Source organism: Dama dama, chromosome 11, assembly GCF_033118175.1.
Source record: "Dama dama isolate Ldn47 chromosome 11, ASM3311817v1, whole genome shotgun sequence".
NCBI classification, from domain to species: Eukaryota; Metazoa; Chordata; class Mammalia; order Artiodactyla; family Cervidae; genus Dama; species Dama dama.
The window spans coordinates 95,809,189-95,835,442 of NC_083691.1; the positions used below are offsets into that span (position 1 = coordinate 95,809,189).

Consider the following 26,254-nt stretch of genomic DNA (forward strand, 5'->3'; position numbering starts at 1 on the left):
GTTTAATCCCTAGTCTGGGAAGATCCCACATACTGTGCAGCAACTAAGCCCATGTGCCACAACTCCTAAGCCTGTGTTCTAGAACCCAGGAGCCTCGACACAGAAGCCACCACAATGGGAAGCCTGCACACCACAGCTACAGAAGAGCCCGTGCAGCCGTGAAGACCCAGCAGAGCCAGAAATTAATTTTAAAAAAGCTTGGGCAGCTCTACGGAGACCACCATGAAGTTCAAGGAAGCATCTTCCCAGAAGCAAGGATCAAGGGAAGATCAAGGGGTGAGAAGCGAGAACCACCCCAACAATGGCTTCTTCACCTGTTACCCAGACTTTGCGACGGAACTACACTAAACAGCAGCCCCTCTGAGCCTCCCTCATAAGAAACTGTGCCCTAGCTCACCAGTGTGATCTTAACTGCTCTCTCGGTCACACAAGTCCCAGCCTGAGTTTCTCAAAGGACGCGAAAGACCGTGAGTGTCATTTACAGCTTACCTCCCCACTGGGTCCCTAACTATTCATCTGACCCAAACCTAGTAACTGACGATACAGGAAGGACACACAAACATCCGGACATACACGTGTCTGACAATGAGTTAGATGCTTTCACAGAACATCCCTTCAGAGTCTGTCATACAGAGGGAAGGAAGGAAGTCAGAAAGAGAAAAACAAACATCGCAGATTAACACGTGTATGGAGAATCTAGAAAAATGGTACAGACAAGCCTATTTGCGTGGCGGGAGTAAAGATGCTTCCCTGGTGGCTCAGCCGGTAAAGAATCTGCCTGCAATGCCAGAGACCCGGATTCAATCCCTGCATTGGGAAGATCCCCTGGGAAGGGAATGACTACTTACTCCAGTATTCTTGCCTGGAGAATCCCATGGACAGAGGAGCCTGGAGGACTACATGGGGTCAGAAAGAGTCAGACGTGACTTAGTGATGAAACAACAACCCACTCAGGCTCTGTGAATCTATGGAAGGGTATAACATTCCTGCCCTGTTAACAGAGAAACTTCACAGGGTAACTGAGAAGCTTACAGATAATGGATGTACCTGAGAATATTTTTAACTGAATAGTACTGGAGTGGGTTGCCATTGCCTTCTCCGAATAATGCTACACAGAGGAGCAAATATTACCGAAGCTCTATGAGCCATAAACTCCTAATGTGATCTCATTTTGAAATAGGGATATTTCTGGCAATGAGTGGATCAGTATTTCTGACTAAAAGGGTAGCTACACTAGTGCATACAACAGCCAATAAGCTTCTCGTTCCAAAACACCAACCAAAACCACAGCTAAAAAAGCAGGGATTATCTGCACAAATACTCCAGTCTAAAGTAATTAGGGATGAAAGGCACAAATTGCTTGGTCTCAGGTGATAGGACACTAAATATAGTCAACACCACAAAGGCCTCTCAAGAACCAAAATCTAAACAGTACTCAAGACCGTGAAGGGCTTCAAGGAAACAAAAGGGTGGTTGGCAACCAGAAGTTTCTCAACCTTCCTTACGCAAACTCTGAAATGTAAGTACTGCCACGCTGAAGTGGTTCTGTTTCTCTTCATTTTTCATTGTTAAAAAGCTTTAGCCAAATTTGAATCATTTCCTGTCTGAACAACTGCAATCTCTCTTTCCCGTCCTTCCTACACAACTAAACTCCCAATCGCCTCTGCCAAAGAAATTCCCTCCTCATTGCCAGATAAGCATCTCAAGCTATGAGACGTCAGGTGCACACGCACACACTTTCCCACTCTACTGAAGTCTCTCCTGGCGCTCCAGAGTGTGTGTCAGCACCTCACTTACCACACATAGTCCTTCACGATCTTGTCTATTCACCATCTGTTTCTACTAGCATGTGTGCCCCAGGAGGATAAGAATGTGGTTTGTCTTATTCACCATCACATTATCATTATCTAGAAGAAAGCCTGATATGTGGTAGATGTACATCATGAAAAATGAATATCACTGAATTCTGTACACTGAAAGTTCTTTTACTTGATTTCAGGGTTTTTTTTTTTTTTCCCCCTTTCCATTGAATAATACTTTATCTTCTTTCAGGGGCTTTCCTGGTGGCTCAGATGTCAAAGAATATGCCTGCCATGTGGGAGACTCGGGTTTGATCTGGGGTTGGGAAGATCCCCTAGAGAAGGGAATGGCAGCCCGCTCCAGTATTCTTGCCTGGAGAATCCCATGGACAGAGGAGCCTGGCTGGCTACAGTCCATGGAGTCATGAAGTCATGACTGAGCGACTAACATCTTTTTATGTAACTTTTTATTTCGTATTGAGTATAGGCGATTAACAATATTGTGATGGTTTCAGGTGGACAGCAAAGGGACTCAGCCACACATACACATGCATCCGTTCTCCCCCAAATTCCCCTCCCAGCCAGGCTGCCACATGACACGGGCAGGTTCCTGTGCTGTGCAGTGGGTCCTTGTTGGAAAACACTTTTACTTCTTACCCAACTCTCTGTCACAGCCCTGGAGAGGAATCGTCAGCTGTCTTGGTTTCATCTCACCACGCACTGTTCATGAACACACAGGCCTTGAGTTTGAGAACAACTTTCCTATACTGGGAGGGCTTCCCTGGTGTCTCAGAGGGTAAAGGATCTGCCTGCAATGTGAGAGAACTGGGTTCCATCCCTGGGTTGGGAAGACCCCCTAGGGAAGGAAATGGCACTTCAGTATTATTGCCTAGAGGATTCCATGGACACTACAGTCGACGGGGTTGCAAAGAGTCAGACATGACTGAGCGACTAACACTTGCCTACACTCGATCCTTCTGAAGGCAGATGGAGACCTGACTCGGCCAATGGACTCACAGGATGGAGCACAGTGTTTCTCGGCCTTGACCCAGTGGGGAAGTGAGAAGAGGACAGAAACTTGATGTTTGAATCAGCAGTCAGCCACCTCCAGGGCTGCTGCAGGCAAAGGCCCAGAGGAAGGGTGTGTGCAGGAGCTCAGACCAGCTCTCCCAACCCTGGCTTTGCCTCCTGGGCTCACAAGTGGGCTGAGAAGAGAACTGACACTGTTGACGCTGTTTACTGAAGGCAGCGCCTTCAAACCCAGCGTAGACCCAGAGGGCCCCCTGCCTGGCTGCACGCCAGAGTCTCCTGGACCTCCCATAGTCCTGTCTCCTGAGCAGACTCTACAGGGACTGCCTGGGAATCTGGATTTTTTTTATAAGGGCTTTTGGGGGGGGGGGGTTGTTTTTGCTGTTATGTGGCCGTGTTGGGTCTTTGTCGCAGCGCAGCAGAAATTCATTGCATCCTGCAGGATCTTTTTCTTTTTTCTTCTAACGTGGCATCGCCTACTCAACAGACATGAACTTGGGCAGACACCTGGAGATGCTGAGGGCCAGGGAAGCCTGGTGTGCTGCAGTCCATGGGGTTGCAAAGAGTTAGTCAGGACTTAGCGACTGAACAACAACACGTACCACTGAATCACTGTGCTGTCCAGCAGAAACTCACATGTGGTAAATTAACTATACTTCAATTTTAAAAATGGCCATAAAGCTCTTAACTCGTCCCTTAGAAAAAACCTACTAGTTGGAGAAGAAAGCACTGTTTTCTTTGGCTTGTCCTTGTCTGCTTGTTCAACCCTTGACTTGATTCCACTTCTCATTCAAAATTTGTGACTTATCCAGTAATAAATCTTCCAGCAGAACTACTTCAAATGCCAAGTCTTAGAGCATCTCAAGCATCACAGGTTTTTCTCTCTTTTTTTTTTTCATGGCCGGGCCCCCAGGAGACCCTCTCAGCTTTGCTCAGCTTTCCTTTTAAAGCACAGAGAAAGTGAGCATTCTTTTTAGAACTTGTTTTTATGCGTGTGAACTCTGCCTTGATATTTTACAGTCAAGACCACAAGAAGGGCTTGACACAACCACACTGGCTGACTTGGCTGAGCAATAAGTTCCACAGTGGGGCTGGAAGCACTTCATATTTAGTTCTCCTTTGTAAACATCTTCCTGACTCCCGCCCCTCACCGGTATACCAGTGCACACTCTGGCTGCGAAATGTGACTTAATTCTGAGCCCATCTTGGTGACTGCTCTCAACACACATCAGAAATCCTTCCCTATACTTCCTGGGGAAGTCCTCGCTCCAAGAAACAAAAATAAGGTTACCAAGCCCTGTGACCAAGGAGGATGGAGACACTGTTTGTGCCAGACAAAACCCCACCTAAGAATTACTCTTCAGTGGGGACCTCCCTGGTGGTCGAAGCGTTGAGACTTTGCCTTCCAATGCAGGCAAAGATCCCTGGTTGGGATGCTAAGATCCCACATGCCCCGAGGCCAAAAAGCCAAAACATAAAACAGAGGCACTTTTTAAAAATGGTCCACATCATGGTACATGTATACAATGGAATATTACTCAGCCATTTAAAGAAATGAAGTAAAGCCATTTGCATCCACATGGATGGAGCTAGAGAGAGTCATCCTGAGTGAAGTAAGCCAGAGAAGGAGAAATATATGACATCACTTATATGTGGAATCTAAAAAGAAATGATATAAATGAACTTACTTACAAAATAAAGAGACTCACAGATAGAAAATGAACTCATGGTTGCCAGGGAGAAGGGATAGTTAAGGACTTTAGGAAGGTCATGTACACACTGCTATATTTAAAATGGATAACCAACAAAAACCTATTGTACAGCGCATGGAACTCTGATCAATGTTATGCTCCAGCCTGGATGGGAGGAGGGTTTGGGGGAGAACAAATACATGTATATGTATGGCTGAGTCCCTTCACTGCTCACCTGGAACTATCACAATATTGTTAATTGGCTATATCCTAATACAAAATGCTCTTAGTGTTTAAAAAAAGATAAAAATAATTTTTAAAAGATTTTTTAAATGGTCCACATTAAAAAAAAAATTATCCTTCATGAAGATATGATACAGGAAGTTGTAAGAGAAAATGCTCTAGTATGGTTTTCCTACCAAGTTGTTTGGCAGACAGAAGACAGCACCTGCTAAAAAACATGCACTGATCCTTCCAGATAGTTGGGGAGTAGCTAAGAAAGAGCCTCCAGGGGATGCTCCCAGTCATCATCCTCCAAAGCTATGAGGATGGCCACTCTGCCGTGTTCCTCTGCATCCTCAGCTAACCTTCCCCTGCCTCAAAAGTGGGGCTATACCTGAGGTAGGGTTGTATTAAACAACTATATTCTTTCTAGGTCACTCTTTCATTGTTTCTGGTGGCCTGGCAGCTTCCTACGTTTGAATGAGAGGCACCCATTACCTTAAGGAAAGGAAGACAAAGGCTGGAACAAAGAAGGTATTGCTTGTCTTTGAACTCCACAGTAGAGTTTAAGGCCATGGCCAGGCTATAGCCTAGGCTAAAATGTCCCTAATTGTGATATGTGCAATAGGAGAGGGGAAAAAAAAATGCTGACAAGTAACTATGACATCATCTATTGCAAGATGTATCTTCAAATGTGGTGGGAAAGACTCCAGACTTTGTCAAGAGGCAAAAAGGAATTATTTGCAACTCTTCAAACTGGTCTTTACTTCTCAAGAATCAGGGAAGAAGAGTGGGACCCACACACCAGAGAGTGAGCAGGGCTGGACGAGGGTGGGGTGGACACAGCCAGTGGTTGTGGGAAGAGCCTGCAGAAAGAGGAAGGGGGGGAAGCGAGAGCCCAGCCCTGACGGTTAAGTCTGGAAGTGGGGCTGCAAACCTGTGGTCACTGGGCTGGCGGTCTGGGAGACGGATGTTCCCCCAGAGAGGTGGGCTCAGAGTGAGGCCTGGCTTCTAGCTGGGCACTTGGGTGTGGGGGGGCAGTCACAGAGCCAGGGAGCCCCCATCAGCAGAGTGGAAGAAGCCACCAAGCATTTCTAGGACCAGGAGGCTGGGGTCCAGGGGCCTCACCTCTGGGGGGCAACAGGAAGGCCCACCGCTGTTGGCACCAAGCGGCTTCTTGCCCCACACCTGATGAGACCTGTCACACCACGGCAGACACCCGGGCACCGGAGACCACAAGGACCCCAGGACAGGCTGCCACCGAACCCAGAAGAATGGGACATCCCTGCAGGGTGTGTGAGCCGGGGTCCCCCTCCACAACCCCTGCAGATGTGCACCCGCCTGAGAGGACCAGAGGGAGCCTGCGGGGGGCTGCTCCGAAAGGCCATTTCCCAGGAGTTACTGAGATTACAAATAGGCTCGGTGGCAGCCATGGCAACGCCTCCCGCACCGGACTGAAAACCTTGACCTGGACTCACATGCTGGAACTTATCGATCCTGACCCGTACTCATTCAGTAAATGTTCCTGGGGCTCATGCCACCTGCCGGGCAGTGTGCTAGGGATCTAGGGTGGATCCGAGAACAAATCAGAAAACCCCCCACTGTGGAGCCCACATCCTGCAGGGTGTGGACAGACGGTAAACTGTGAGCGTGCCAAGGAAGGGGCTCACACAGACTGGGAGGTGTGAAGCTGGAACGAGGGTCTGCCTCGAGGAGTCTGGGCCTGAGAGCGAAGCCTGTCCAGCTCCGCAGCGCTCACCCCCCTGCGCCCCTGCACGGGCTCACCGCAGCGCTGCCTCCCTGGGAAGAACGCCGAGGACAGAAAGGGCAGCACAGCGCAGGTCACGTCCTCAGCGGCTGATGGCTCAGCGGGGAGCTGGGCTTTTCCCCACCTCACAGCTGTGCGCCTAGCGCTCAGGGAAGGGGCGCCGGGCTCAGGGCGTGCACACAGCACGCTCACACGCACAACACGGAAAACACTCGCAAAGGCCCCACGAGCCACAGAAAATATACACACGTGCACAACATACAGAGCAGTCACACGGCACACAGTCACACAACATGCAATTACACACAGAACACACACACACTCATAACATACACCAAACATCATGCAACAAATACATACTCACACAATATACACAACACACACACACACACACACACACCAAACATCATGCAACAAATACCTACATACCCACAATATCCACAAGGACAACACACACAAAATATACAACACAACAGACAAACAATACACCCTCAGACAGAACATACAGAAAACAGCCACGCAACATACCACATACACATAAAACACACACTTACACAACATACACAAAATAGTCACAACATACAATACACACACAACAGTCACACACTCATACAACATACACAAACATACAGCAAACACAACCCCTCCCCCCACACACACACAACATACACACTCACACAACACACACGTCCAAATCTCCATGCTAAAATGTCTTCACGTTAAATCCTGCGGACAGAGATGCAGGCGGACAAGGCCAACCAAGCAGGAGGTGGTGAATGAAATGAAACCCCGGAGACCTGGGGCAGGGGCGTCCCAATGGAGCCACCTCAGGACTACGCTTCGGGTCCCGAGTTCCCACAGGAGCCCCCACAGGGGGCTTATGAATGGTTCACAACCATGAGAGTGGTTTACAGCCAAGTTTCTGGGTCCGCTCTCGTTATGTAATTTCTGCTAAGATGTTCCAGATTCTGTCCATGCCAAGGCCAAGAGAGCCACCTGGTACGAGGTGCGCCCGTGTCTCTCAACATCCGGCACTTCGGTAAAGTCACAATCACATCGTGCAACTGTGTCATTGGGTCTCCTTTCCAGAAGTTAGTCTGACGCAGTGATGTAGCACATTAATCCATTGACTACATGAAATTTATTTTCCAATATTCAGCAGATCAGAGGAAGTGCAATATTGGTTTTTCTCTTATGTTGCCTATTCTTTAATCTGTTGAAAATTAGAAATTTTTTTTTTTTGCTATTGCCAGGTTATTGTTTTAAATTTCTCTACATCAGACTAGCTTCTGGGAAGAAACCTTGATGACATATATCAATGCATATACATGGAATCTAGAGAAATGATACAGATGAACCCATCTGCAGGATGGAAATAGAAATGGAGATGTAGAGAACAGACACATGGACACAGCTGGGGGATGAACTGGGAGAGGAGCCTTGACATGTGCACACTACCATGTATAAAATAGATAGCCAGTGGGAAGCTGCTATATTGCACAGGGAGCTTAGCTTGGTGCTCTGTGATGACCCAGAGGACTGGGAGGGAGGTCCAAGAGGGAAGGCACATACATATATAACTGATTCACTTCGTTGTGCGGCAGAAACCAACACAACATTGTAAAGCAATTATACCCCATTTAAAAAAAAAAAAAGAAGTACCACACAAAAAAAGAAAGTGCAACTTGGTTTCCATAGTGAATATCCCAGCTTGGCATGACAACATGAAGTCATTGAGAGGCCTCTGTGGTTAAAGGCATATCTTTGAAGTGTCATAAAGAGCTTATGTTTTAGCGAGGTATGCTTGAATTACCGAAAGAACGTTCTAATCTAACTGCAGCACCAAATTACAGCTTTTACCATTACCTTCTTATAAACATTTCCTTGGTACTGAGCTGTATACTTCCTGGGAGCAATTTTGAAAGAATTGTGTCTGTATTTCTTTTCATGATATTAATACTTCCCAAACACATCCTTTACCATGACTGTGATGAAAAACTCCCAGGAGGTAGCAGTTTTAGCGCCTTTTCAAGGTCTTAATAAATGAGAGTAACTCTGGAAACTCAAGTGCTCAGGGTGTTTTCTGCTCAGCTGTGCCCACCTGCCCCAGCACACAGCGGTGTTTCTGAGAAACCCACATCACACATCCCCAAGGGGCCATACAGACTTGGACAAACATTTCAACAAGCAACAAGCTGCTTCAAGTCCTTTGTGGAACACAGCAAGATTCACCTAGAGAAATAAAGAAGCAGGGAATACATGAGAAGAATATCAGGATGGAGACTGGAAGACGGCTCTGTAAGTGTGGAAGTGACTGAAGTAAGACAGGGACAACTGTTTAAAGATCTGAGATGTCGGAGGTAACCAACAGTAACATGTGCAAGCATCTTGTTGCCATGTCAACAGGAGAACGAAGCCACAAATGTGCGTGGTGTGGATGCCATGAGCAGTGTGAAGTCATACACAGGGGAGGCTCAAGGTGCCTCCAGCTCTCCTCTCTCCAGCAGGGCTACGTCAGCCTGTTTCCCATCAGTCATGGGGGGATAACAGCGCCCATCTGGCCAGGATGGTGGACATGAAGTAAAGTGCTTACTGCTGCAGTTGGCACACAGTAGGTGCTTTGTGCAGTTATTTTTGGTCCCAAAAGACAAGTGGGACAGGTGTTATGATTTCAAGCATAGAGTAAAGATGCCTTTCCAGTCCCCAACTGGACATGTGGTTTGATGAGAAAACAGGGAGATATGGAAAACATTGCCCAAATATTTAAAACTAAGACCTTTCAATATTTTACCTCCTGACTTTGTTACATAGCTATGATTCATATGCAAATAAGCCTTACCTTTAAAAAGTAATTTTTTTCCTCCCTCCTTTATGATCAGATTCTTTCAAACTAGGTCAAACACCTATTGCCATAGGATTATGAATTATACTATATACATATATGTATATGGATTATACATGAGAACAGTAAGAAGCAAAACTGATCAACTATAGATATGCAAATTTATCTAGAAAAATGTCAGCCTTATAATAGAGAAAACAGTAGGAACAAGCATAGAAAGTCAGCTAATGTGATTTTACCCCTTTCTTCTGCTAAGAGAAAAAGTGGACCCAAGAGTTTTCAGGATGATTGTGTGTGGGGGTTGGGGGGGGGAGGGAGGAATTCTCCAATGTCTCGAATATAATGCAAATAAATATTCTTAAATTGAAATATGATTGACATCATATGTTAGTTTCAGGTCTACAACAAAATGACTGAATATTTGTATATATTACAAAATGATCACAAGTCTAGTGAATAACCATTGCTACCCACAGCTACAAATTTCTTTTCCTGTGATAAGATCTAATCTCTTAGCAATTTTCAAATATGCAATATTCTTAACTATGGTCATTATGCTGTATGTGACATCTCAGAACTTGTTTATTTTATAACTGGAACTCTGTACTTTTTGACCCCTTCACCCATTTTTCTCCTCCCCAGCCCCTGCCTCTGGTAACGATCAATCTGTTCTACCTATGAGATAATTTAAAATCAGACTTAGACAAAGTTATCTAAATTATAGGGAAATCACTCCCTCTCTTTCCTCCCCTTTTAGACAGAATCACTAGCAACACTTTCTTATGAAAAAACTTCTCAAAATACATTGATGAACTTTTACAGGCAATAAATTTAATCCAGAACCATCACTGGCAGAAGCATGTTGACCATTTGTGTGAAAACCTGACTGACCTTTCAATGTGATTATTGTATTATGAAAAGAAATTTTAAACAAGCAGTTACCATATTTACGTAAGAGTCAACATGACCAAAAATGAAATAAATACTGTGCAAACCATCAAACCTCTTAATTACCAGAGAATCTTTTTATTTTCAGAGTTTCACTGTTACTATTTGAGACAAGATTACATGTGTGGGAAGCTCTTCAATTTCTCCCTCAGGAGGAGGACGGGGGAAGAAAAAAGTAGAGAGAAGGAGAGATGGACAAGGTAGTGACAAGAAGTCTGACCCACCCTGATGCAAAACCCACCCACCTTGTGGCTGCAGAACAGACGTGCGGGACCTAAACAGGCTTTTTCCTCACTTTGTCAAATGAGATGTTTATACCGAGACAGACTTCTCTTCTAGAACATCCAGATTAGCTGGATAAATAATGCTAGGCAAGCCCCGACTTGCCTGTTGCTTCGGTCTTGGCAGTCAAACCCCACCCCCGCAGGGCACCCCACTCCTCTGGATAAAGCCCAGAACCCTTGCTCTTGTTCCAGACCTGCCATGCCTCCCTCGACTCCGTCTTTCTGACAAAGTCCCCTGTTGACTGGATGCTTCCAGGCTGAGGTCAAATCGCATACCAGTCTCCTTGCCAGTTTTCCCATTTCTCCCTCATTCCTTCTACCCAGAATGTCATCCTTCTTCCTCCTCCAGCTCAAGACTCCCTCCTCCTCCTCCTCCTTTTTCTCCTCCCCTTCCTCCTCCTCCCAGGCCCATCACCTATACGGTATGCCCCTTTCAGAGGGCATTCTAGGGTAGTTCCCACCCCTCCAACCAGGGGAAGCCAGGGTGACCATCTCCACCTCCTCTGAGCCCTTGGCTTCACCTCGGCCTCCCGTGGAGCACCAGCACCCCAGATTCTGTGTGCCTGAGCTCTTCTCTCCCTGCAGCCCATCATGCTTAAAGGTAAGCGCTTCCCCTGCCTGGCCATCGCTGGAGCAGAGCAGACGTTTACATTTTGACTGATGAATGAAAGCAGTCCATTCACACTGCCGATACCCACAGTCCCTTAGAAAATTCAAACCACATGGACAGGACAGAGAGCCCGTGATCATGCCCAGGGATAAGCTTTCTGGGAAATGGAACTAAATTCCCCCAGCAGAGAGATTTAGCAATCACTCAGGACAACTCTTGTGCTAGCCAGCTTCTTGTTGACTCGGGCAATTTACAGAAATTACAGCTGTCTATTTCCCGGGTCAGTGGTTCTCAGCCTGCATTAGAACAGCTACCCCCAGAGAGTTTTTTTTATTTTTTTTAAATCACTCTTCCCAGGCTGTGTCTCAGTGTTATTCCATCAGAACCTCTTGGAGTGGGGCTTAGGCATCGATAGTTCTTAAGCCTTCCAGGAGATTCCAAAAGGCAATCACGAGGGACAAACACTGACCTATATCATAGAGGGTGATGTTTGTTCTGTCTATATGTAGCTGAGTGGGTCCCCTAATGCAGTCACACCATTTTCTACACTGACTGGGCAGACAGGGGCCACGCAGAGGAAGAGAGTCCCGCTCCGGGGGCTTATTCACACCCAGAAACTTCCCTAGAACAACAGTTTATGATCCAGACATCAGTTCCAGACTAAAGGAAGTGTCTGTCTCCATCACCCCTCCTCCACCACACCCCAGCATTTTTCACTTTCCTATGAACCTGGTTTCTATCCACCATGTCCCCATTACCTAAATTTCTTCAGTAGTATAACTGGGGGGAAAAAATCTTAGAACTCTGATCTCGCAGTTAAGTAAATCTCAGAATTTGAGGTTGATGAGAAATATGTAAGCCTGGTGAGTGGTGTGGGGTGCGATTTCCCACATAATTACAATAGCAAAAATGTAACCTCTCCTCCCTATGAGTCAGCTCAGTAACCCACTGTGTTCATCTAGAGAAGTGCTTAAACCTTGAGGGAAATGTTTTCAAAAGAGGTTGTCATGGCAAGTATCACATAATTTTTTTAAATCAACAAGTCAAATAGATACCCATTCCATCACCTCTGACAAGAATCATATATTTTCTCTCCAGGAAAGAAATGCTGTAATTTTTTGTACATAATTTTACAGTTTATTATGTTGCTTGTTTTCCAGCTTAATCAAAATACAATTTACATATAACATTGTATAAGTTTAAGACTGTACAATGTGTTGATACATTTTAATACTGACATATATGACCACCATACTGTCAGCTAATACCTCCACCTCATCACATAATTACCACTTCTTTTTTTGCAGTGGGAACCTTCAAAGTTTCCTCTCTTAGCAATTTTTAAGTACACAATACATTAGCTACAATCACCATGCTGTCCATTTGCTGTTGGTCAGTGGCCAAGTCATTTCTGACTCTCTGAGACCCCACGGACTGCAGCATGCCATGTTTCCACGTCCTTCACTGTTTTCCAGAGTTTGCTCATCTCCTCCTCCTGCCTGCCATCTTTCCCAGCATCAGGGTCTTTTCCAATGCTGCATATTGGATCCCCAAATGTGTTTCTTTTTTAAAGATTTTTTTTTTTTTTTTTTGATGGAGAGCACTTTTTAAGAGTCTTTACTGAATTTGTTACAATGTTACTTCTGTTTCATGTTTTGGTATTTTGGCCCCAAGTCATGTGGGATCTTAGCTTCCCAACTGGAGTCAAACCCAGAGCTCCTGCATTGGAAGGCAAAATCTTCACCACTGGGCCACCAGGGACATTCCCCAGACTTACTCATGCTATAACTGGACGTCTGTACCTTTTGACCAACACCTCCGCAACTCCCTTACTGCCCAGCCCTCCGCAGTACCGTTCTACTCCGTTTCTCTGAGTTCAGCGTTTTTGGATTCCACATGTAAGTGATACCACACAGTATTTGTCTTTCTGTCTGGCTTATCTCATTTAGCTTAATGTCCTCAAGCTATGTTCTTACAAAAGACAGGATTTCCTTTCTCACATATTGTATGTCCAGTATATACCACACCTTCTTTATCCATTCATCTACTGACAACACTTAGTTTCCATATCGTGGCTATTATGAATAATACGGCAATGAACATGGGAATATAGGTATCTCTTTGAGACACCAATTTCAATTCCTTTGGATGTGTACCCAGAAGTGGAACTGCTGGATCATATTCCATTTTTAACTTTTTAACTTTTGGAGGAACCTCCATACTGTTTTCCAAAGTGGCTGCACCCATTTACCTTCCAACCAACAGTGTACAGATGTTCCCTTTTCTCCACATACTCATTAACATTTGTCCCCTATTATCTTATTGGTGTACAGATTATTCATTAACAGAGAGAGGGTACAATCTGTGAAACCAGGTTTCTCTCACCTATTTCAGGCAGGGGATGTTTAAACCTTCCAGAGAAATATCTATTGAGTTCCTACTATAGTTGAATTTTTACTTTATTGCATGTGTTGTATTGATTTCAGCTTAAAAATTATCAACAGGTCATTTCAGAGGCTAGAAAATAACCCTGCACATAATGCCTTTTTAAAAAACTAGTTTACAGATAACATGTGCCAACTTGGATGATAAATTCTCACCAGAAATGGTAGACAGGAGCCTTAATTATATCTCTCATGTGAACAAATTCTGAAAGCTTCAGCACTTCTACAAATAGGAGTTCAAATACTTCGCAAAAAGAGCCATTTGCTGACTGGCATTTTGCCTCTTGGAGTCTCATTATCACGTCAGCACAGTGAAGCATGAGGCTCACCTGGGAGCCCAAGTGATGACTCTGCCTTTCATCCACCATCGTTGGGAGGTGGCAGCTGCCTGTCCCTGCCAGCTCGGAGCCCCGTCTCCCTTTGGACACATTGAAAATGGTAAAGCATGTGTACAGAGCACAGGAGATGTCTGTAAAGCACCCAGATGTTGCCAGGAGGAGCAGGATGATGGCTGATCCTGGTTCATTCAGGAGCTGGAGGCTCTGTTGGCCCCTCCAGGACAGGATGATGAAAAATCAGCAAAGAGATCAAAGGGCCAGCGAGTGAAAGCCAGGTAATAAAAGGCCTGAGAAAAGTTGTCCCAGATTTCCGGTCAAGTCTGCCCTCTCACTAAATCCAGGAATGAAACGAGGGAAACCACAACAACCTCTGGGGTCAGATTCATGGCTGTGGAATGTGTTGGCTCTGTGACCACACTGGAATATGTTGTTGGCATAACTAACAGAGTGGATACAGTCAGAAAAGCAACGCTGCCAACCTCAACCATTGTCAGGAGACTCAGCATCTTTAAAAAAAAAAAAAGAGGATAGTGTACAAGTGTGTCTGTCCATTTCCAATCATTTTCCCTCAAATGATAAAAAAAAAAGGCAAACTTCCACAAAAGACATAATCACATCATCACCTAGTTCTATAGCAGTATCACCATTCATTTGTTCTTTGATTCTGGAAAATGTCTGAAGCCTTCAGACATCAAACTTGCTAATATTCTCACTGAAATTTTAGTCTTTAAAGCTGGTCATATCATTGTCATAGACAGATTGAACACAGATATCAGAAAAAGCCTAAAAGTCTATGAATCCTAAAATAGTGAATTCAATTACAATTAGTACAGATGGAGTTCCAGCTTTATAAATATGTTTCCGGACTTGTCCTTTGTACACATTGCTTTGACTGCCACCATCTTTTACCTGGTGGCTCAGGTGGTAAAGAATCTGCCTGCAATATGGGAGACTTGAGTTCTATCCCTGGGTCAGAAAGATCTCCTGGAGAAGGAAATGGCAACCCACTCCAGTATTCTTGCCTGAAGAATTCTATGGACAGAGGAGCCTGACAGGCTACAGTCCATGGGTTGTAAAGAGTCAGATACGATTGAATGACTATTTAACACTTTATTACTAGACAATCCCAACCTCTGCCCCGTGTTGTGTTTGTTTGGGCCACACTGTCTGGGTCGAGCACCTGGAATTCACCTGCAAAGTCCCTTCTCCTCAGGAACAAACCCTGTCCTCCCCTCTCTGGACCAGGAGGCAAAGCTCTCTGAGATGTTAACTGATCTCCCAGCTGTCTGACTTCCTGCCCAGGTAGTCCTATCTCCATGGAAACCTGCATCCCTGAATACATCTTCCTGATCAGCAGTTCCTAAAGCCTTCATTCCAGACACATCATGTACATACACTAATTCCCACTCTGCTCTGGCCACAAAGGACCAGTGTGCCCTAGGGAGGACCCAGAGAGCCCACCCAAAAACACCTGGCCTCAGTTCCTTGTGTTTCTTCACAAGATGGAAGCATCTCTGAGCTTCAAGCCCTACCATCAGGCATTTGAGGGTGTGGTCCAGCCCTTCTGCAGGGTCAGCAGCCCCATAACAATGGAACCAAAGAGGCCAGACTGAAAGACGATGCGAGCTACAGAGAGAGAGAGCCCTCCTCCAGTGATGAGGCTGAGGAATTTTGATCTGTTTGGGCACCCAGGGAGCTCAGAGTTAGGGGCCAGTCCCAGCTCCATCCTTGGCCTACCCCGTGGCCTTGAGGAAAGAGGTCTTTCTTCACCTGTAAAGACAGAAGGAACACTTTACCTGCTCCTCCACAGCAGGACGGAGGAGAAGCCAAGCCCCCAAGCAGCTCCCATGTGCTCTGCAAGGCCTCCAATCTCATCTGGAGCCAGAAGCAGCTGGGCCTCTTCACCTCCCCCTCCTGCCTTCCTCCTGACGTTGACACTAGATTCTGTCTTGAAACTGCACTGGAAGCCACTGCTCACCACCTTCCTCTCTGGGTTTTCCCTTCCTCCTCCTCTCATCCCTAGAGGCACTGAGCACGAAGCTCAGCCTGGACTGAACACTCAAGAACCCTTTCTTAAAACCCTTGGTTAGTTTAGTAAAAGTTGAGATGCCACGCAAGTCCCTTGGTGCACGAGTTTTGTTCCTGGGAGGGTAGAGGGTGCTTCTGTGGAATGTCTGTGCCACCAGGTTCAGGCAGAGCACCTGTCGCTTGTCACACACCCAGGAATTCAGGGCTGGGCGAGAGAGTGCCGTGTCCTGGGTGCCAGCCTGCCACTCTCGCGGAAATACAACAACGTCCCCCAGAGCTTGCACAGGGGGACTGGGTCTCCCTAATGTCACACACGTGGCCACCTGTGGTCTGGGAGGTAAGGCTGGGCACACACGGGCACCATCTCCCCAGCCTGTGACTGGCAAGTTCAGAATGAAATCCAGACTCCTCATCATGGCCCCAGCACTGGCTGCACCACCGTGATCTGGCCCCTGCCTCCGGCTCTAAGCTCCCTCCCACCCACTCAGCCCCCACAGACTGAGCTTCTTCTCCCCTCCAAGGGGCTCAAATCCCACTGCCCCTCTGCCTCGGACCTCACCCCTGCTCACAAGGACTCCGCATCAGCAGGTGACCCACACCCGGCCCTTCGCCACCGTCTCAGCAGCCGTCTGTGTCCTTCACGATGTTTATCACACCCTCGACTCAGGCTACTGCCCGGCCCCTCGGCGTGATCCTCGAGGGCTGCAACCCGATTGCTCTGCCCTACTGCGGTGTCCCATGGCTGGACACCCCCAAGGCATAAAAAACAACTGCTGTGATCACAGCTGGTTTTAAAGCAATCTCAATGCCACTACACACACACTAGAATGACCAGTGGCAACCTGCTCCAGCATTCTTGCCTGGGAAATCCCATGGACAGAGGAGCCTGGTGGGCTACAGTCCATGGGGTCACAAAAGGGTCAGACACGACCTATCGGCTAAACAACAGAGCCACCAAAATCCACAACACTGGCAGCAGGTCCCATCAGGGATGTGAAGCAGCAGAAATTCCCAGTCACAGCTGGGGAGAAGGCAAAACGGTGCCACCACTTCGGAAGACAGTCTGACAGTTTCTTAAAAACTAAACAAACTCTTACTGCAGGATCCTACAGTCTCTCTCCTTGATGTTTACCCAAAGGAGCTGAAAATTCACATCCACACAAACACCGGCAGGTGGGTGTTCAATGCTTTATTAATAACTGCCAAAACTGGCTAGCAGCCAAGATACCCTTCAGGGGGTAAGTGGATAAACTACGCGTGGCCCATTTAGATGATGGAATGTTATCCAGTGCTGAAGAGAAATGAGCTCTCAAGCTATGAAGAGACATGAAGAAATCTTCAATGCAAAATCCTAAGTGAAAGAAGTCAGTCTGAAAAGGCTGCATAACCTTTCCCTTCTGAAGAGGTAAAAGTATAGAAGCAGTGTTGGTCACTCAGTCGTGTCTGACTCTTTGCGACTCCATGGGCTTTGACTCAACAGTCTCCTCTCTCCATGAAATTCAGCAGACAAGAAAACTGGAGTGGGTTGCCATGGCCTTCTCCAGGAGATCTTTCTGACCCAGGAATCAAACCCGGGTCTCCTGCATTGCAGGCAGGTTCTTAACCTTCTGAGCCACCATGGAAGCCCAAAACTATGGAGGCAGTAAAAACTTAAGTGGCTGCCAGGGGTTGGAAGGAGAGATGAACAGGTAAAGCACAGTGAAATGCCCTGTGTGATGCTATAATGATGGGTACATGCCATTCTATATTTGTCTAAACGCATAGAATATACAACACCAAGAGTGAATCTTAAGGCAGACTATGGCCTTTGGGTGATAATGATGTGTTAGGGTAGGTTCACCAGTTATAAGGAATGCACCACTCTGGGAAGGGGGCATATGGACAATGGAGATGGTTATACACATGTGGGGAAGGGGTTATATGGGAAATCTCTTTACCTTCCCCTCAATTTTTCTGTGAACTTAAAAGTGCTCTCAAAAAGTAAAGTCTAGGGACTTCCCTGGCAGTCTAGTGGTTAAGACTTCACCTTCCAATGCGGGGTGTATGGGTTTGATCCCTGGCCAGGGAGTTAAGATCCCATAAGCCTTGTGGCTAAAAACCCAAAAGGTAAAACAGAAGCAACATTGTAACAAATTCAATAAAGACTTAAAAAATGGTCCACATCAAAAAAAAAAAAAAATCTTAAAAAAAAATAAAGTCTAAAAACCCTCAGTTATATAAGATATGAAAAATTTAAAAACACTGAGTTAACTGCTTCCCCCCTAAGATCACCAAAGCTGAAAAAAACAAAGAACAACAAAAACACCCACCAGTTTGCTAGTCTACCTATTTTGGTAGGCATATGGGGAAATACTCTCTCAAACATTCCTGGCAGGGGTGTTAATTGTTACAACCTGTTGTAACAGGTGGGAAATCTTGAAATATACATCAAATCACAAAGGCACACAGTCTTTGACCTGTCAGTGTCACTTCTAGGAATTCAGCCAACAAATACCCTTGCTAGCACTTCTGCAAAAGGACCCAGGCACAGCTATTTGTTGCTCATTGCAACATTGGTTGTAATAACAAAAGACTGCAAACAACTTGAGTCAGCAAAAGATTAAAAGGAAGCTTTTTTTGATGCAGATTTAGAACCCAGTACAGAAAAGCGTGGGTTTTCCTGATGGCTCAGTGGTAAAGAATCCGCCTGCCAATGATGGAGACCTGGGTCAGGATGATCCCCTGGAGGAGGGCATGGCAACCCACTCCGGTATTCTTTCCTGGAGAATCTCATAGACAAATGAGCCTGGTGGGCTCATAGGATCGAAAAGAGTCAGACATGACTGAAGCAACTTAGCATGCACCCACGTACAGAGTGTATGTCCTTAGTGTGTGATGGTTAGTTTTCTGTGTCAACTGAAATGGGCCATGGGATGCCCAGATAGCTGGTATATCTGTGAGAGTGTTTCTGAAAGAGATTAGCACCTGAATTGGTGACCTGAGTAAAGCAAAGAGCCCCCTTTCCAGTGTGGGTGGGCTTCCTCCAATCCCTTGGGGACCTAAATAGAGCAAAGAGGCAGAGGAATTTAATTAATTGAATTAACTCTGCCTGCAAACTTGATCAAGGACGTCCATCTTCTCCTGCACTTGGCAATTCTGATTCTTAAGCCTTCAGACTGGACAGGAGTGTACACCATTGCTCTCTGGCTCTCTGGCCTTCTAATTATACCGTCTGCCCTCCTGGGTCTACAGCTTATAGATGGTAACTCCTGGGTCTCCTCAAGCCTCCATAATGGCATGAGCCAATCCATACCTTATTATAAGACTCTTCCTGGCTGGGGGAAAGGGATAGTTAGGGAGCTTGAGATGGATGTGTACACACTGCTGTATTTAAAATGGGTAACCAACAAGGACCTACTGTATAGCACAGGGAACTTTGCTTAGTGTTACGTGGCAGCCTGGATGGGAGGAAAGTTTGGGGGAGAATGGATACATATATATGTATGGCTGAGTCCCTTAGCTGTTCACTTGAAACTATCACAAAATAGTTAGCTGGCTATTTGTTGTTTCGTCGTGTCCAACTCTTTTGCGACGCCATGGACAGTACCCCACCAAGCTCCATAGGTTTTCCTAGGCAAAGATACTGGAGTGGGTTGCCATTTCCTTCTCCAGGGGATCTTCCCAAACCAGAGAAGGAACCCACATTTCCTGCACTGGCAGGAGGATTCCTTACCACTGAGCCACCGGGGAAGCCCGTGAATCACCTATATTCAAATATAAAATAAAAAGTTAAAAAAATAAGACTCTTCCTAGATAGACAGATATAGGCAGACACATATATAACCAACAGGAGACTGAAACAGCTATATCAATACCTATATATTGTATATATGTATAATGTATATATATGTATATTAATACATCTACATACATATCAATCCCCCATTGGTTCTCCAAAGAGAGAACTCTGTCAGATACAGTGAGAAAGAGGTGGAAGACACTAGTAACAGTCACCTATTGATGAGAAAAAGGGAAAGACTTGGTTGAATAACCTTTTTAAAGCCTTTTGAATTGTGTGCTATTTGTTCAAAAGCACATGAACTGTGTGTTTTTATTCATCATCCCTCAAGTCCAGCAGCCTGTGAACTCTAGAGCGAGGCTGTGTCATGAACCCCAGATGTGCATTAACTGCTGATGTAACTTCAGGCAAATCACATCTCTGTGCTTCCATTGCTGAATCTGCAAAGTAAGACACTAATAAAGACTCCCTCATACACAGGGCACTCAGAACTGGGGGTCCCACATCAAGGAAGTGCTCTACTGGTTATTTGGCATCATTATTACTTATCCACTATGAGTGTCAAACCGTTGCTGGACGTGTACTTGACCCTGATTTTAACAGCCGACCACTGAGGTCAGAGTGAAACCTGGTACCCCCTGTAAAGCCTTGCACACTTGTGGCAAGTCCAGGGGACTTGCACTCACTACAGGTGCCAGCTCCCTTTTCCTGGTTCTACCCCTGGTGGGTATTCGTCTGCTTCACACCCATTCGGAGCTTTAAAGTTGTCCTCAGTAGAAACGGAAACCAACCCACACTAAACTAAACAAAGAAAACAGTCAATGTGCTCCAGGAAAAAAAACTCCGTTTTTGAATCTTCCATCATTCCTCTTCGGGGTGGGTGGGGGGTGAATATTGATTTCCCTGGGGAGTTGGGTTAAAATGTTCTAGCTCACTTCTGCTGACTCATTCAAGAAATGTTTATGCCCCCCACCCCAAGGGTGTCAGACCCCAAACCAGGTCCTGGAAAGAGAGGAACATGTAAAACCAGCCTCTGCCTTTGAGAAGTTCTGACTGGGGATCAGAGCAGCAAGTGGATGCGACCATGTGATGTGAGAAGACTGGCATGTGACCCCAAACGCAGATAAGCAAGCAATAAAATAAATCCATCTTTAAACCGTGTCCCTGTACTACTGAATCTAAGAACAAAGAAATATGTTGAAATACATACATATTTTCAAGTTTAGAATTGTTTCGACAACATCGTCAAAATTTCAACAGGCAGCTCTCTGAAAACTAGACGCTTTATAAGGTGAGGCTATATATAAACTTCATCTTAATAACAACAGTAATAGTACCATTCAGTATTTTTACTTTTTTTCTATTTAAAGAACATTCCTCTAGCCCTTCCCTTTATGCCCCCAGTTCAATCATGTGGTGGGGTGGACAGCCAGTCCTTATCTCTAAATTTAATAGATAAAAAAGAGATAAAATCTAAAGACTGACTTTGCTCTGGGTTGTTGACAAGGTAAAAAGTCATGCAAAAGCATTCAACTCCCCCACACACTCAGCAGGCTTGCTGAGCGACATCAAATGAGGTCAAAGACCACAGAAATTAGGTTGGCAAAAGTTACTGTGAGGAAGGATTGGTTTGATGATGACTAACCGAAAAAAGACAAGAAGCTGAACCTAAAGGGGCAGAATAGGAAGCCAGAGGTTTCACAAGAAGTGTCCCTAAAGCAAATTAAGACAAGAGAAGACTCCTTTCCAGTTATCAGATTAGAATACTTTAAAAAAAAAAAGTAAAAAACCCAATGCTGGTGAAAGTGTGAGAAACAGGTGTTCATACAGTGCTAGAGAGAGTGTACATGACTAGCACTTTCCTAGATTAATTGAGTAACAGAATCAAAAACTTCAAATATGCTGATGCCCTTTGACCTCCAGGAATTATTCCAAGGAAAGAATAAGGAAGAGATGCCTAGGATCCCCTACAAGCATGTTAGTTTGGGGGGATGTTAATAACAGAAAAGAAAAAAATCAAATATACCGACATGATTTAATAAGTCATCTGTGTCATGTGACTAAAAAGCTTTTGTAGGAAGAAGTTCATTAGCAGGACAAGACCCTCACAACATACTCCTGAAAGGCAAACTGCTAAGTCACTTCAGTCGTGTCCGACTCTGTGCGACCCCATCCCTGGGATTCTCCAGGCAAGAACACTGGAGTGGGTTGCCATTTCCTTCTCCAATGCATAAAAGCGAAAAGTGAATGTGAAGTCGCTCAGTCATGTCTGACTTTTCGCGACCCCATGGACTGCAGCCTACCAGGCTCCTCCGTCCATGAGATTTTCCAGGCAAGAGTACTGGAGTGGGGTACCATTGCCTTCTCCCCTGAAAGGCAAAAGTGGGTGATAAAACAACATGTATGTCCAAGCATGCTTTTTCCAAAATGTAAGTGTGTTTTGAGAAAACCACACCCAGTCAAACACTGATAGTATTCATCTCACAATGTTAGGTTTTTATGTTTTACCTTTTTAATTTATCTCTACATATTCTTTTTCAATTGTACTTTTGATCATGAGTGTCTGTAGCCTGTATACATTTTTAAAGACAATACTTAAGCAGTGGATCTTAGCCACTCCGTGACCTTGCCTGAGAGTTTCATTCCTCAGCAACTTAACAGTGCCCCCAAAGTTTGTGTGTTAAAGAGTAAAAGCTGAATAATAAAGAATAATAAAAAATAAAAACTGTTGAGTAGAGACAGTCCATAGGCTTCTTTTAAAATTCCTCACAGCTTGTCAACAGATGAACAGATAAAGAAGATGTGGCATATATATGGGTACACACACACACAGAATAGAATTCTACTTAGCCATGAAAAGAATGAAATAATGCCATTTGTAGCAATGTGGATGGATCTAGAGATCATACTAAGTGAAGTCAGAGAAAGACAAATACCGTTTGATATTACTGATGTGGAATATAAAAATTATACTAGTGAACTTATTTATGGAACAAAACAGAGTCACTTACACAGAAAACAAACATGGTTACCAAAGGGAGAAGAGGCAAAGGATGAATTGGGAATCTGGGATTAACATATACATACTACTATATAAAAAATAACCACCAAGGGCCAGCTGTATAGCGCAGAGAACTCTAGTCAATACTCTGTAATGACCTATACGGGGGAAAAAAATCTGAAAAAGAGCGGCTCTATATATAATTGATTCACTTTACTGTACAGCTGAAATTAACACAACATTGTCAATCAGCTATACACTAAAAAAAAAAGTTTTAAATAAAAATAAAATGTACTAATATCTAAGTTAACTTTTCTGTTTTAAAAGCGTGGAAAGTATTAAAGTATAATAATATAAAGTAAATTAGAACAAATATTGAAGAAACTCTAAAACAAATACATTTTCAGATAAAGAAAATTCATCACTGCAATCAGGAAGATCAAATTCAGAAATGTCGAGAAATGTCCCCAGTCCTTCCAGACAGCACATTCCACTTTCCCCAGCAATCCGCCCACCTCCAGTGGAACAGACTTCCCCCGCCCCCAGCACACACACGGTGGCCCCCAGGCTCCTGGAGGTGGACACAATGATTCACCAGGCCGTCCAGTCACTCACTGAACCTCGTGAAGTGTCCTTTCCACCATCTAGCCCTTCATCTGCTCACAGCCACATGCAAAGTCACATTTGGCGAAAGAGCAAGAGGGAGATTTAAATTGAATTGAATGGTTGACCTCATTTTGTTTTCTTCTTTCCTTAAACATCTCGAATTCTGACTGACCCATTTCCTTATTCTTTCACACAACAACACTATTATAGGGTATATGGAGATCAAGGGTGTCCAGCAAGGCTTCCCTGATCGCTCAGTTGGTAAAGAACTTGCCTGCAATGCAGAAGACCCCAGTTCAACTCCTGAGTTGGAGAAGGGAGAGGCTACCCACTCCAGTATTCTCGGGCTTCCCTTGTGACTCGTCTGGTAAAGAATCCACCTGTAATGCATGAGATCTGGGTTCAATCCCTGGGTTGGGAAGATCTGGAGAAGGGAAAGGTTACCCACTCCAGTATTCTGGCCTAGAGAATTCCATGGATCCATAGTCCATAGGGTCACAAACCGTCCGACATGACTGAGTGACTTCCACTCACTGACTCAATAAGACAATACGGACCATCCCCTGAGAGCCTACAGTCTCCTTACAACTTCAAGTGCAATATTTGCAATGCCTCTGAAAAAGCATGCTCCATACAGTGATGCCCTAGGACTCGCTGACCTACACAGACCTCTGATCGGGGGGTGATAGCCAGTCCTGGTCTCTGAGTGATTCCCTGGGCCCAGTTTCTAGAGCCCAATAAAAATAAAAACCAATAAACAGCAATAACAACAAAAAACCACGCTCAAGTTTTCAAGATTCCATTGTAAGTCTTTATGGAAGGAAGCATGCACAAGTCTTGATAAAACAACATATTATAATCTTAAATGCAATCAGTGATGTCAGTTTATAATAATGCAATGCCTTCAGCCAAACACAGGCTGAGATGATGCCACTCTAGAACCGTAGAAGCATAAAGGAAAGTCATAAAGTAAGTCTTAATTCTGCCATCAGCTACAGCATTTTTAAAAGGACTTTACAGGAACTTCTCTTGTGGTTGAGTGGTTAAGATTTCACCTTCCCATACAGGAGGTGTGTGTTTGATCCCTGGTCAGGGAGCTAGGATCCTGCATGCTTTCCAGGTGAAAAACCAAAGTATTAAACAGAAACAATATTGTAACAAATTTTAAAAAGACTTTTTAAAAAAAAGAACATTACAATATCCTTCACTTAAACCTCATGATGTATATGGCCATGTGTATTAGTTGCTTAGTTATGCCCAACTCTTTGCAACCCCATGGACTGTAGCCCGCCAGGCTCCTCTGTCCATGGAATTCCCCAGGCAAAAATACTGGAGTGGGTTGCCGTTTCCTTCTCCAGGAGATCTTCCCGACCCAGGGATCGAACCCAGGTCTGCTGCATTACCAGCAGCCTCTTTACCCTCTGAGCCGCCAGAGAAGCCTTTGATGGCTAAGAGGAAGTATATAGCCGTATATCTCCCACATATTTCTTAGTTAATCTTCATAGAGTAAAACATATGTAATCATAGATGGGGCTTCCCAGGTGGCTCAGGGGTAAAGAACCCGCCTGCTAATACAGGAGATGCAAGCTTGATCCCCAGGTCAGGAAGATCCCCTGGAGAAGGAAATACGAACCCACTCCAGTATTCTTGCCTGGGAAATCCCATGGACAGAGGAGCCTGGCGGGCTACAATCTACGGGGTTGTAAAGAGTTAAACACATCTGAGCGACTATAACAGTAACAACAATCACAGGTGATCTATTAGTAGGGCTCACAGGCACACGCAGGGTTTTAAATGTGCCTACAGAGCCTCACGACACTAAGAAATCCTTCAAATCTTGTTTTAAAAAACAGCACAACATTGTCAGTTTTATCAGACTGCATTCCTCCTTCCTAAATACTTCAGCGCATAAGTAAACAAAGGAAAAAGGAGGGGGAAAAAAATGCAGAAACAAAAGCTAAAGTGCAAATCCATCATCTTACCCACTCCTTTCCTCGTTACTGGAGGCTGCGGGAACGGCTGGCCCCACCAGAGGCGGTAACTCAGGCTCAGCCCGCGGCGTTTCTTTTCCCACGTGTGAAGCCCGCTGAACTGACGGTGGTTATTAAAAACAAAAGTGCATCTTGAAAATCAGCCCTGAATGGCGTTGCTGATGGTGGTTTTCTTTTTCTCAAGAGCTCCAGGGCTGCTCAGCGCACCGGAGGGCGAGGCCCCACAGCTTGTCAGAAGCCCCAGCTGTGCAGAGGCTGGGCGAAAGGAGAAAGTGGGCTCCAGTGACGCCTGTTAGGGCTTTAATCCTCAGCTGTGACACATGTAGGGAGCTGTGAGCAGGAGACTCGGAGCTGGGCAGGCAGCCAGAAACACTCAGAAAACGTGCCAAGCCCTTTCGAAATACCACACTCTCCGCTGCACACTCACTGCAACAGTTCACAGGCTGTCTCTCTTCTAATGACGGAGCCACAGACCGGGCCGGGCTGACCCGCCGACATCCAGTCTGTCACAGTTCCCGTCATCAGAGTCTGGACCAGTCAAAGCCAGGCCTGGAGTCTCCCACCTCCTCCCTCTTCTCCCACCTCCAGACCCTTCTAATGACATCCACAGATGTGAGCTCCCAGCGATACCGAAGGACCCTTCCTTCAAGTGTTTGTATGTTTCAGATGCAGGGTCTCCTCCTAATGCACCCACCGCCCCTGCCACGTGCGCTGGGGACCCTGCAGGGATCTCTTGCAGCATCCAGGAGGTGAGGAGACCCACTGGTCATCCCTGGCCTCAGGGGGATTCGGGGAGATGGGGTCCCAACCCGAGCCTCTGGCTCCCACTCGCAGCAGCCTGATCCCATGCATGAGAGAGGGGGCTGCCGAACCCC

The 26,254-nt window shown here is 45.4% G+C and overlaps 1 protein-coding gene, 1 long non-coding RNA gene and 1 other non-coding gene across 6 annotated transcripts in view; 2 read left to right on the forward strand and 1 right to left on the reverse strand.

Annotated features, from left to right (window-relative positions):
- IL1R1 (interleukin 1 receptor type 1) overlaps nt 1-25,819 on the reverse strand; it is an 83,499-nt gene extending 57,680 nt beyond the window's left edge. For 3 of the 4 annotated variants that reach the window (XM_061155868.1, XM_061155865.1, XM_061155864.1), the window contains exon 1: nt 25,371-25,813. The gene's annotated coding sequence lies outside the window, so the exon portion shown is untranslated. Of the gene's footprint in view, nt 1-25,370 lie in introns of all 4 variants that reach the window. The other variant, XM_061155871.1, reaches the window with a different exon arrangement.
- On the forward strand, nt 11,057-21,513 carry LOC133065135 (uncharacterized). The gene is made up of 3 exons (XR_009694856.1): nt 11,057-11,184; nt 12,868-13,091; nt 20,761-21,513. It is a non-coding gene; the product is annotated as an uncharacterized LOC133065135 (long non-coding RNA).
- LOC133065735 (small nucleolar RNA SNORD86) lies at nt 24,016-24,100 on the forward strand. The gene has a single exon (XR_009694992.1). It is a non-coding gene; the product is annotated as a small nucleolar RNA SNORD86 (small nucleolar RNA).
- Nucleotides 25,820-26,254: the final 435 nt, after the last annotated feature.